This window comes from Branchiostoma lanceolatum, chromosome 9, assembly GCF_035083965.1.
Source record: "Branchiostoma lanceolatum isolate klBraLanc5 chromosome 9, klBraLanc5.hap2, whole genome shotgun sequence".
Classification (NCBI taxonomy): Eukaryota; Metazoa; Chordata; class Leptocardii; order Amphioxiformes; family Branchiostomatidae; genus Branchiostoma; species Branchiostoma lanceolatum.
In genome coordinates, this window is record NC_089730.1 from 15,092,205 (window position 1) to 15,102,098 (window position 9,894).

Here is a 9,894-nt window from a genome sequence, read left to right on the forward strand (position 1 = left end):
GAGGACCATATGGAATGGCAGACCCAAATATGATTTTTCCCAAATACGTGTCGGGCGGCGTCGGTCCGTGTTCGGAGCAGGTCGCGACGGTCGGGGCGTGAGAATCACAGGTGCGGTCTGGACAGCCACAGACGGTTTAACAACCCGGACAAACAAAAACACACCCCATCAAAACTTAACCAAGGGGTCTGGTCTGGTCTGTACTATCATCCGAAATGTCACGGTTGATATGGTTCCTTTAGCTTTGATTATAAGACAGCCGACTTTGAAGTAGGGACAATGATGATACGCTTGTCATTGTTACTTTCCAAACAGAGTTTCGAGAATTCGGCTCCGACTGGCTTTTGACGTGTTTTTAGGCGTTTTCGTCGAACTTTAACCGTTTTGGCCGACGCACATACTGAGAAAACGGGACATAAAGTAAAACGCCTAAAACAAGTCGAAAGCCAGCCAGAGCCAAACCGCTGCTTGAAGAGTATGCCATTATGCATTGTGGTATCGGATATCCAACGTGAGCTATTGGGGTATGCCCGGAGAAAGAAACAGAAGTGGTCAGAAATTATGAAGAAAAAAATATATCGTCGCCCAATGTGGGGCTCGAACCCACGACCCTGGGATTAAGAGTCCCATGCTCTACCGACTGAGCTAACCGGGCTTGATACAGCTGTAAAAGGTGCGACAGCTGAGAGATGTGATTCGAAAATTTAGTCACTAAAACACGCGCACACGAAACCATGATGATGGACAATAACCATTATCATAACAGTACTTTGTAAGGTTGTAGAATTTCGCTTTATAAAAGGCAATGTATAAAGTTACCATATCCTATTTAAAAAAACGGACCTAACATGAGTTGCAACACGGTAGCACACACTTTCACAATTCAGACTTTAGACTTTTGCTGGAGCGAGGGTTAGAGCGGAAACTTTGCCCATTCATACACACCCGGAATGGTCGGAATGTAGTGCAAAAGTGTCAGTATAAATGTCTACCCATTTTTGTCTAATGGTGTGTGAAATTACGACTAAAATTCGTCTGTCACTCATTTCTACCTTGCTACAATGTGAGCTAAATAGCAGGTAGACGGTTAAAACGGGTAATGTTTTAAAGCCTGACCCCTGGTCAAAGATCAGGACATCGACCGTTGGACTATTCTGACCCCAGTGACCTCCAGCGTCGCCCGGGTACAGTTTGAAAAGATGATCGCTTGCTTCGGTTACAATGTCTCTTCAACCTGTTAGTTGAATTCTGGAGAATGAAAGTAGTAGCTACACTGCCGAAAAAAAAACATCAAGCAAGCGCAACTATTAGTTAGAACTTGGAGGATAGTATCATGGTATTAAATAGTTTCTATTATGTTGCATAACATGGGTACCATCCTCGTCTTCTTTTACGCTCGCTTCCACCACCACTCACTGGTACAATATCCTGTATATATTCGTTTAAACTTTAAAATCACTCTTTTGTTCATTTTTACTCATCTGCAATCTCCTGCATCGGTTTTTTTTCTTTTTCTCGTCGTTTTCAGAAACCAGTGGACACTCTCGACTCTCATGTCGTGAAGGGATCCTCTTCTTTCTTGAGCGGTTTAATACTAGTATTGTTGCTCCTCTGACATGTCTGAAGGAGTATCTAGCCTGAGTGCCAGCCTTTTTAGCTTCCGTCGGAGCTAGGATAGCGGACGGAAGCTAAAAAGGCTGGCACTCAGGCTAATAAGGAGTATCAGCTTTTGTTTCCAATAGTGCATACTGATTTAATATATGTGCTTTGTAGTTGGTGTGTGGTTCCTGATGCATTCTTTGGCGTTCCTCAGATGAAACAGTCGGGTATATTTAATACCCTGCCCTCCTGAGAAATGTACACTACTTGTAGGACACATAATCCCAATGTACGATGGTGTTGGATAAATATAGTGATATACAATAGTGTAGGATACATGTCCATCAATCGTCCATTTAAACCACAAACGTCCAATTTTTACCCGCAGGCCCAAGCTTGACCTGCCAGCCGACCTTATGACCCCTTATTTCCGACATATCGTCCGTTTCTGTGGTTCTGATTTACAGAAATGTGAGCTGAGAATAGCGACCACCTGCCGCTAGCCCGACCTATGACCTGGTCGGGTCACAAGGCACATGCCGCTATTGAAGTCCGCAGGTGGCAGCGGTACTGAATCTTCCTCCAGACGTCAATCTAGGGTCATCTTCAGTCTTCTGAATCGTCCAAACAGTAATCAGAGACTTTCTCCAGCCTACCGATTTACCTCCATCTTGCAAAATTGTTAGAATCGTCACACGGTTGACGTGATGTAATACCTTTACTTTCATGATGCTACATGTGTGGCGAGTCTTGAATGTCATTTTTTGAAGCACCAAATTTGAAGAAACGAAACATTAGGTAAGTGTGAAAGAATGATTGCAAAGACAGATCATCACTAGACAGAAAAGAAATATTTATCTTATCACTGTTAAAAATGCTTGCTTTAAGAAGTGCTGAATCAAAAGTCATTCATACACCACCATATTAAAGCAATTCTACCAAATCGAGGCGCTCAACTCGGGCCAAACTTATGGTAAAGAAACTTACGGAATGCTTGCCTTATGGGAATAGAACGGATTTTTACACAAATCTAACGGTCGACGACACATAAACTTTGAGTAAACTGAGCCACTGACGATATTTATTATGTGAGTCGGTGATATTGTATCTTTCATAATATGGTCCTTATGATTTGAATGAATATCGTCCAATCGCAGTATTTATGATTATGTTTTGTATGATAGGCCTATAGAGGTTACACGGAACCGATCGGGTTTGGCAACTGCTCACAGTCTGAAATCTGGAAAGGCTGTATCTATATGGGGACGATGTATTGCTCCTAAAAGACCGTGGGAACGAGGGAGGTTGGGGTCATTGACCCCTGTACCGCGGTGGATGTTCAAAAGGACAAGATATGTGTGGTGACTACTGTATTAATCAAGGGTCTGGCTTAGATCAGACAAAAACACATTTTTTAAATTTCTGATGATGGTGATGGTGAAGAAATAAAAGAATTTCACAAGGACATTTAAGACACGTAAGAGGTCAACTTTAGCCTTGCCGTAAGCATGACTGTATGAGTGTATGTACGTATCTTTGTTACATTTCATTCTGATTTGTTGTGTTAGGAAAATTGAGGGCTAAGAAAAATCCATTCCATTTTCCGTTTGTCATCACCACCCAAGCAACTTGCGCTATAGTTCTATAGCACGTGATTTGCATTTTTGGCGGGAAAATAACATCAGCTGGGCATTCTTGACAAAGTGTCACCATGCGCTATACAATGCAGTACGGTTTGCAACGAAGTGATAAAAACGCGTCTTGTGTCATGGTATAAGATATTCGTGTCGTTTTAGCAGCGTCCTAGAGTCGTGCTGTTCTTACCGTGATGATTATAGGACAAGAATAGCACACGGTGGGTCTTTTTAAATGACTTCCACGTGAGAGGTTCACCACCATGAAGACTTGGATTGCTGCTCGGTAAATTTTCTCACCAGCGGGGAAGATAAAAGTAACACCAGGTCCTTACGGATGTCCCGAACGCACCAGGACGCTTTAGTGAGCATGTAATTATCGTCATCTTCCAGACATCTACCACAGCGAGAGGACTCGGCTAGGCTGAGGTGCCAACGTTCGAAGCGATGCTACGACAAGCGAGGACTGCACTGTAAACAACGCCAACGTGGCAGAATCGTGCTTTAGAGAAGTTTATTCAATGTCCTATCGTTCGTTTGAAGTATTTTCTGCAAAGGAACGCTGTTTTCTTTGAGAGATGTTGCAGAAATCCCCTGCTTAGCGGTATCGGCATGCCGTGAAACGCGATTTAAACGAGGCCCGGCGGTCCATTTTACCCCCTTTTCGGCAATTAACCCCGAAAAATGGATTATCTCTCCTCGGTCTGGGAAAGTCCATTAAAGGCCACTGAGGGATTTTCCGAGAATTTGTCCGACTAATTAGGTGGAATATTTTGTCCTTTCTCTTGTCCGTGTGACAAGTTCGGACCGACATTTCGGCGGTAGACTCTCGGTAAAACGTGCTTTAGAGCGAGCCGATAGGATTTGTTCGCAATATTTTTCGCCTGGATGAAACAATATACCACGTTTGCGATCCTGTATGAACTAAACAAGGCAGGCACGGTAAAAGGACAGGTCCTATAGATCATGAGCGTGCTCTATTGTACTTCTATACTGGTTCAACTCGACCCGAGAAACGGAAAGATGCGACCTCTGTCAGTCTGTGGTCTGAAAATTCGGAAGTCAGAAACAAGAGCAGGAAGGAAGATATAGTTTTACTTGTCAAGTAATCTACAGAGAACCTGAAATCTGGATTTGTTTTAACCATGTCCTTGTAGATATCGGCTTTATGGTCGTTTTGTCTGTCACAAACGTTGTGAAATATGTGAAGAGTAAAAAGAAGCCAGAGGGCGGGCCCTTTTCCCGCTTTGCTACATACCGATCGAACCACTGGAACAAATGGATTGTGACGGGGGCAGTGGTGGGCCCGGGGTCTAGCTGCAGGGTTAGGGACAGGACCTTTGGGCCAGGAAAGGACAACAGCGCGCAGCAGCTACAAATCATCGTCCTGTGGACTTGTAGCCGTAGATTGTTGTCGTTATCTATTACTAATCTTCAAAGAGGTGTTATAGGTTACATTTTCCCGCCCTTTTCCGTGACTTGGTTTCTGACAAGCCATTGCCATCCTTTGGGGTATACTATAGCTATATAGATTTGTGTGGTGACTTATGCATGAGGAAAAACCAGTCAAAAGGCGTCCACAAGTGAAGTTCCCATGTTCCACGAACCAAGCCATGATCTCATCCTCAAGCAGATGTTGGGTGGAAGACTGTATCTTTTTTTTACCGCCTCACGAAAAGTGACCGTATGATGATCTCTGACGCCGCAGTCAAATGATGTCCTACAGTCACGTCGCCTGGCCTGTTCTTGCCTAGTCTCTACCAGACTGACTACGCTGGCTATGGGGTGTTGGCCACCATACTCTTGCCGAATTCCACTATCCGCAACCCCTTATGAAGTCCTGTTGGAGGGTAGTCTCGCCTTAGCATAGAGTCCAGACCTATGATAGCTCTCTATTCTCTTCTAGAGAGGACAGAAGAGACTCGGGAGTTATGAAAGGGTTTGGAGACCAGGCTAGTGTCGCTAGTCCCTACTCTCCAAGCAGAGGACAGGTTCCGGCTGGTTTTTGACGTGTTTTTAGAGACAACCCCACTTTATAGAGAGAAAAAAATAACAAAGTAGAAAGCCCGACAAAATCGCCTAGAAACACGTAAAAAAAAACCGCCGGAACCCCTCCTCTGCTTGGAGTGTAGCTAGTCTCGCCTAGTCTGGCCCGAATGTCGGACAACGTTACAGACGGCGGGCGCTCATCCGGATAATCACCGCTCCTAACCGATTTACGTCAAAGGAGCGGAACAATCTTACACATTGTTTACATATAATTAAACGGCCTGCGAGCACGTCCGACAGTTTAGTTGAGTAAACTTGAGTTTCGCTGTTAGACATTTTTTCTTGTTAAAATTGGCCTGTTGCCACCATTTGCTAATCTCCAATAAGATCTAACGGTTGCAAAGACTCTATCCAAGTGGCAAAAGAAGATTTCATTGCAATAAGAACTCCTTTTGCCAGTTGGATACGGTCCTTGCAACCGTTAGATCTGCTTGAAGATTGACCATTTGCTAAGGACTTGATGTCATGTATTCATCGTAACAACGTGAATGTATGGAAAAGGTGATTGTACAACACATGGAGGAATTCGTGCATTAAAAATCGACAAATAGGTTTAACGAATCGGAATAATTGCATGACACTGTATTGTCAAGTTTTACGGTGCCCGGGCTTCTCGGTGACAGTCCCTCACCTCTCGTCCTGACAGAGTACCCGTGAACGGAGAAACTGGTCTGATGTCCAGCCAAAATAATCTCCTAGCAGATGTAGAAAAACACAATTGTAACGTTTTTCAAGCTCTCGAAACCCTTTCTAGAAAGGCCGGCTGTTCCGTGGAATTGTAAACTTGAGAACCTCTACGATTTGGCCTTTCTACATCTGCTTGCTTGGAGATAACATTCAAGGCTCACTTCAGGTTGACGTCAGACCTGTGCTTGCCTTGACAGGATGACGTCACGTCAGACTTTTTCTGCTCTCAGTCTTGTCGAAGATGAGTTTTTTAGTGTCTGTACTCTATAGATGAAAATACTTATCTGTTCCAATATGAGAGATTCATAAACACTGCAGAAAAACAACATTTGTCAAGGCGTAATGTATGGAAGATGATAAAGAAAAACAGACCGAGTCACGCTTGTTCTGAATTCACAATCAACAGGTAGTCGTCTAAACAAGCACACATAGGGCCCTTTTTGTCCTACTCTTCAAGCAAAGGTTAGGCTCTGATTTGTTTTTGACGTCTTTTAGACGTTTTTGTCTGGCTTTCTGTTTTGTCAGGTTTTCTTTTTTGGCTGGCAGACAAGACACATACACGACACAATGCACAACGTATGACGACAAAACAAGCCAGAGCCCAACCTGTACTTGGAGAAAGGGACTCTCCACATTCGCAGCTTTGAAATAGGATTTTTACCACCAGACTTACAACAATTTTCACAATCTGAAGTAACATCTATCGAGAGACCTACAGTACATCTATCCCCAGTAATGGTATTCATCATATAACACATATAACCAAGCAGCAATCACACTATTGGGTATTCTTCACAATCACCTAATACTAGTGATAGTACACAGGTTATATGTAGAACAGACCTACCAATTACCCTAAAACAAAGCCCGTTAGGCCGCTGCTGTAGATAACGGCTGCCGGGCGGTGTGGCAAAATTCCCGGTCGACTCGTGAGAGTCCTACGCTCCAAGTAGATGTTAGTATCCGGCTTGTTTTGGACGTCTTTTTTATGCGTTTTTTCTGGCTTTCTGTTTTGTCAGGTTTTCTTTTTGTCTACTGGCGGATAAAAAGAAAACCTGAGAAAAAATATTTATAGAATGCCAGATAAATACGCCTGAAAGGCGTCCAAAATAAGCCGGAGATTAACCTCTGCTTGGAGAGTAGCTCGTCAGAGAGTTTCACATCTGCAGGTGAGGTAGTAGCGTGAGAACAGAATACCTCGACGGAAGAGCGCGGATATCTGCAGGCTATTCTGTCGTGTTTCCCACGGACCGTACCACTTTGGGGCGGCGACACACCCTTGTAGATTTGTTCTGATTACCGTCTAACCTTGCGCCAGTTACCGTAAAAGTACCACTTTCGCCATGACCAAATTACTGGGAGCTACACATTCTGCAGGTAAAGATGTTTGAACCTAGCCGTCATCTATTGTAGGTCTCTAAATACGGGTCAGACTAAAAAGGTGAAAGTTCTGGGGGGCAATGCGCCGACTTTTATGGCAATCTTGGGGTAATGTGCAAGCAAATCTTCAGATTAAGTAAATGTCTTTCTGAACCTTTGTTCTAGACAATGCCGCGCGGTCGCTTAAGTGTCCATGATGACAAATACCTGTTTGTTTTCCTATCTTAGGAGACCGGGTCGTCATATATCACACATACCTGGGACTGCAAGCTCCGCAGGAATTCTTCCAACTGAAGTGACCGGCGTTAGCAAATTTGTTTTTCATCACATAGCGATCACACGCGCGAAGGGGCGAGATAAATATCAACCTCTGTTGTGCTCCGTACGGTTAGTGTTACACGGTTAACCGTAGAGCGGATTTCCTCTGCGATAGTGTTCTCAAGTGTTCGGTGAGGAATTGTCAGTGGTCATGTAACACAGGAACTTCCTGATGAGCATTCCAAGGTCCGGTCAGGGACAGATCTTGTTGATATAGAAACGGAAGACATCAGGTTCATAAATCAAAAGAAGGATTGTGACATTGAAATACTCGAGCGAATAATGAAAAAAAACCATATCAATTGGGTAGTCAAACGTGAAATAAAAATGAAAATAAATAGACTATTTTGAGTGAGATTTGTTGAATTGCCCTTAATTGACAACGCAATTCTACGTGATGACACAGATATTTCAGGTCGTGTTTTTGATACGCCGCCTATGGACGATATGGACAGATCTAATTATGATGAACACCTTTAAAGATGATATTATGTACTGCGTAATGCATGTTTACATTAGGAGGGTCTAGTTTCACATGGCTTCAGAAACTTAGCGGTTTTGTGCATCTTGTTTTTGTACAGTTTACAAACACCAGAAATACGGTTTAAACTAATGATACAAATATCTACTCTCTAAGCAGATGAGTGGTTCCGGCTGGTTTTTGATGTGTTTTGGGGCGTTTTTTTCGGGCTTTCTACTTTGTCTAACAAAAAAATGACAAAGTAGAAAGCCCGTCAAAAACCAGTCGGAACCACTCCTCTGCTTGGAGAGTAACAAATATCCTGAAAAGTGGTTGAACATGTCATTTGAGTTAAGTTTTTCTTTTCAGTCAGTGACATGTCCAATTTCTTACATAATGCATCTTTAACAATGTCCCGTACATGCGTGAGAAACATGACGCGGAAAGAAAACTCTTCCGAAACAATCTCTCCGGGCGGTTTTTCTACCCTTTCCCACGGAAGCCGATGGTTAAAGAAATCCTCAGCAATTACAGACCGATTATTTGATCCACATATGTCAGTCCCCTCTTACCCGGGGCTATAAGGACAGGGGCCTTTCTTATCCCTTGTTGGTGTTCTTATTTGTCGTTACCATACCTTACCGCCATGCCTTGTGCATTCTGTCGTGTATGTGTCTTGTGAAATATGCGCTAATTGGTTGATACCCAATAGTACCATTCATTGATACCCAATTACATAATTCATTACATATACTAGTAGTTTGTAGAGGGAACTGTTATAAGCGGACAGAAACTTGGAAATTCCTATATTTCCTACATTCGACAAGTATATGCACAATTGGTTCATACAAATGCGTAAGTTACAGAAATTTACGAATAAGATTTTTTGGAGGAAGCTACACCCTGAAGCACACCAAAACAGCACAGAAATTGTTATTCATGATGCGAAACAAGGAAACAATAGGAAGGATCTCAACCGATTATGTGAACACTTAAGACAGGTGAGTAGTTAACCTATGATAACCATGATAACAGGTGTCGCCATTGTTTACGTGTTTACTTGTTTATCTTTCAGTAGTGACGGGGGGAATGGACGATACACATGTAAAATCTGCATTATCTATGAGAACAATGCACGGTAAACAAGACAAAACAAAGAACCGGACAGGTGAGTTATATGGTAAATGGTATCTTTTGTACACTTTGCATTCAAACCCAAATCATGTTCTAGATGTACAACGAGTCCTATATAACGTACTTGTCATGTGTGGACATGTCAAATGCCTTGGCAGTCAATAGTAACGGTTTTACGTGTTTTCTCTGACATTTGTCTGAAGGCGGGAACGAACATACGATTATATATGATTGACAACAGATGATTGTTTTACGTCAGCATCTGCAACTGCCTAGTCACTTTTTTTCAAGCTATCGGGCGGTAAAATCTAGCACTCGTATTTGCCCTGTAGGGAGACAGTAGCTAATGAATAAGCATTTCACGAGACAGCTATCGATCGATTTGTAACAATGGATGGAACAAGTGTGTCCCGAGGCGTCACAAGTCGTGTCAGGGATGATGAATTTTTCATCGTCTATCAATCTTTTTAACTGGTGTCTGATGACATACAAATCACCGATTATCCGTAGGGATTGCAGGGTGGAAATGTCGGTGCACTTTTTTCCTTGTTTTATTTCCTATTTCCTTTTCGTAACACTTTTTTGAAGGGGGTAGAATCATTTGGCAAGCTCTGTTGAGAAGTTTTTCCACTT

General features: G+C 42.9%; 1 non-coding gene across 1 annotated transcript; it reads right to left on the bottom strand.

The window, feature by feature from the left end:
- Positions 1 to 582: 582 nt before the first annotated feature.
- On the bottom strand, positions 583 to 655 carry Trnak-cuu (transfer RNA lysine (anticodon CUU)). The gene has a single exon. It is a non-coding gene; the product is annotated as a tRNA-Lys (tRNA).
- Positions 656 to 9,894: the final 9,239 nt, after the last annotated feature.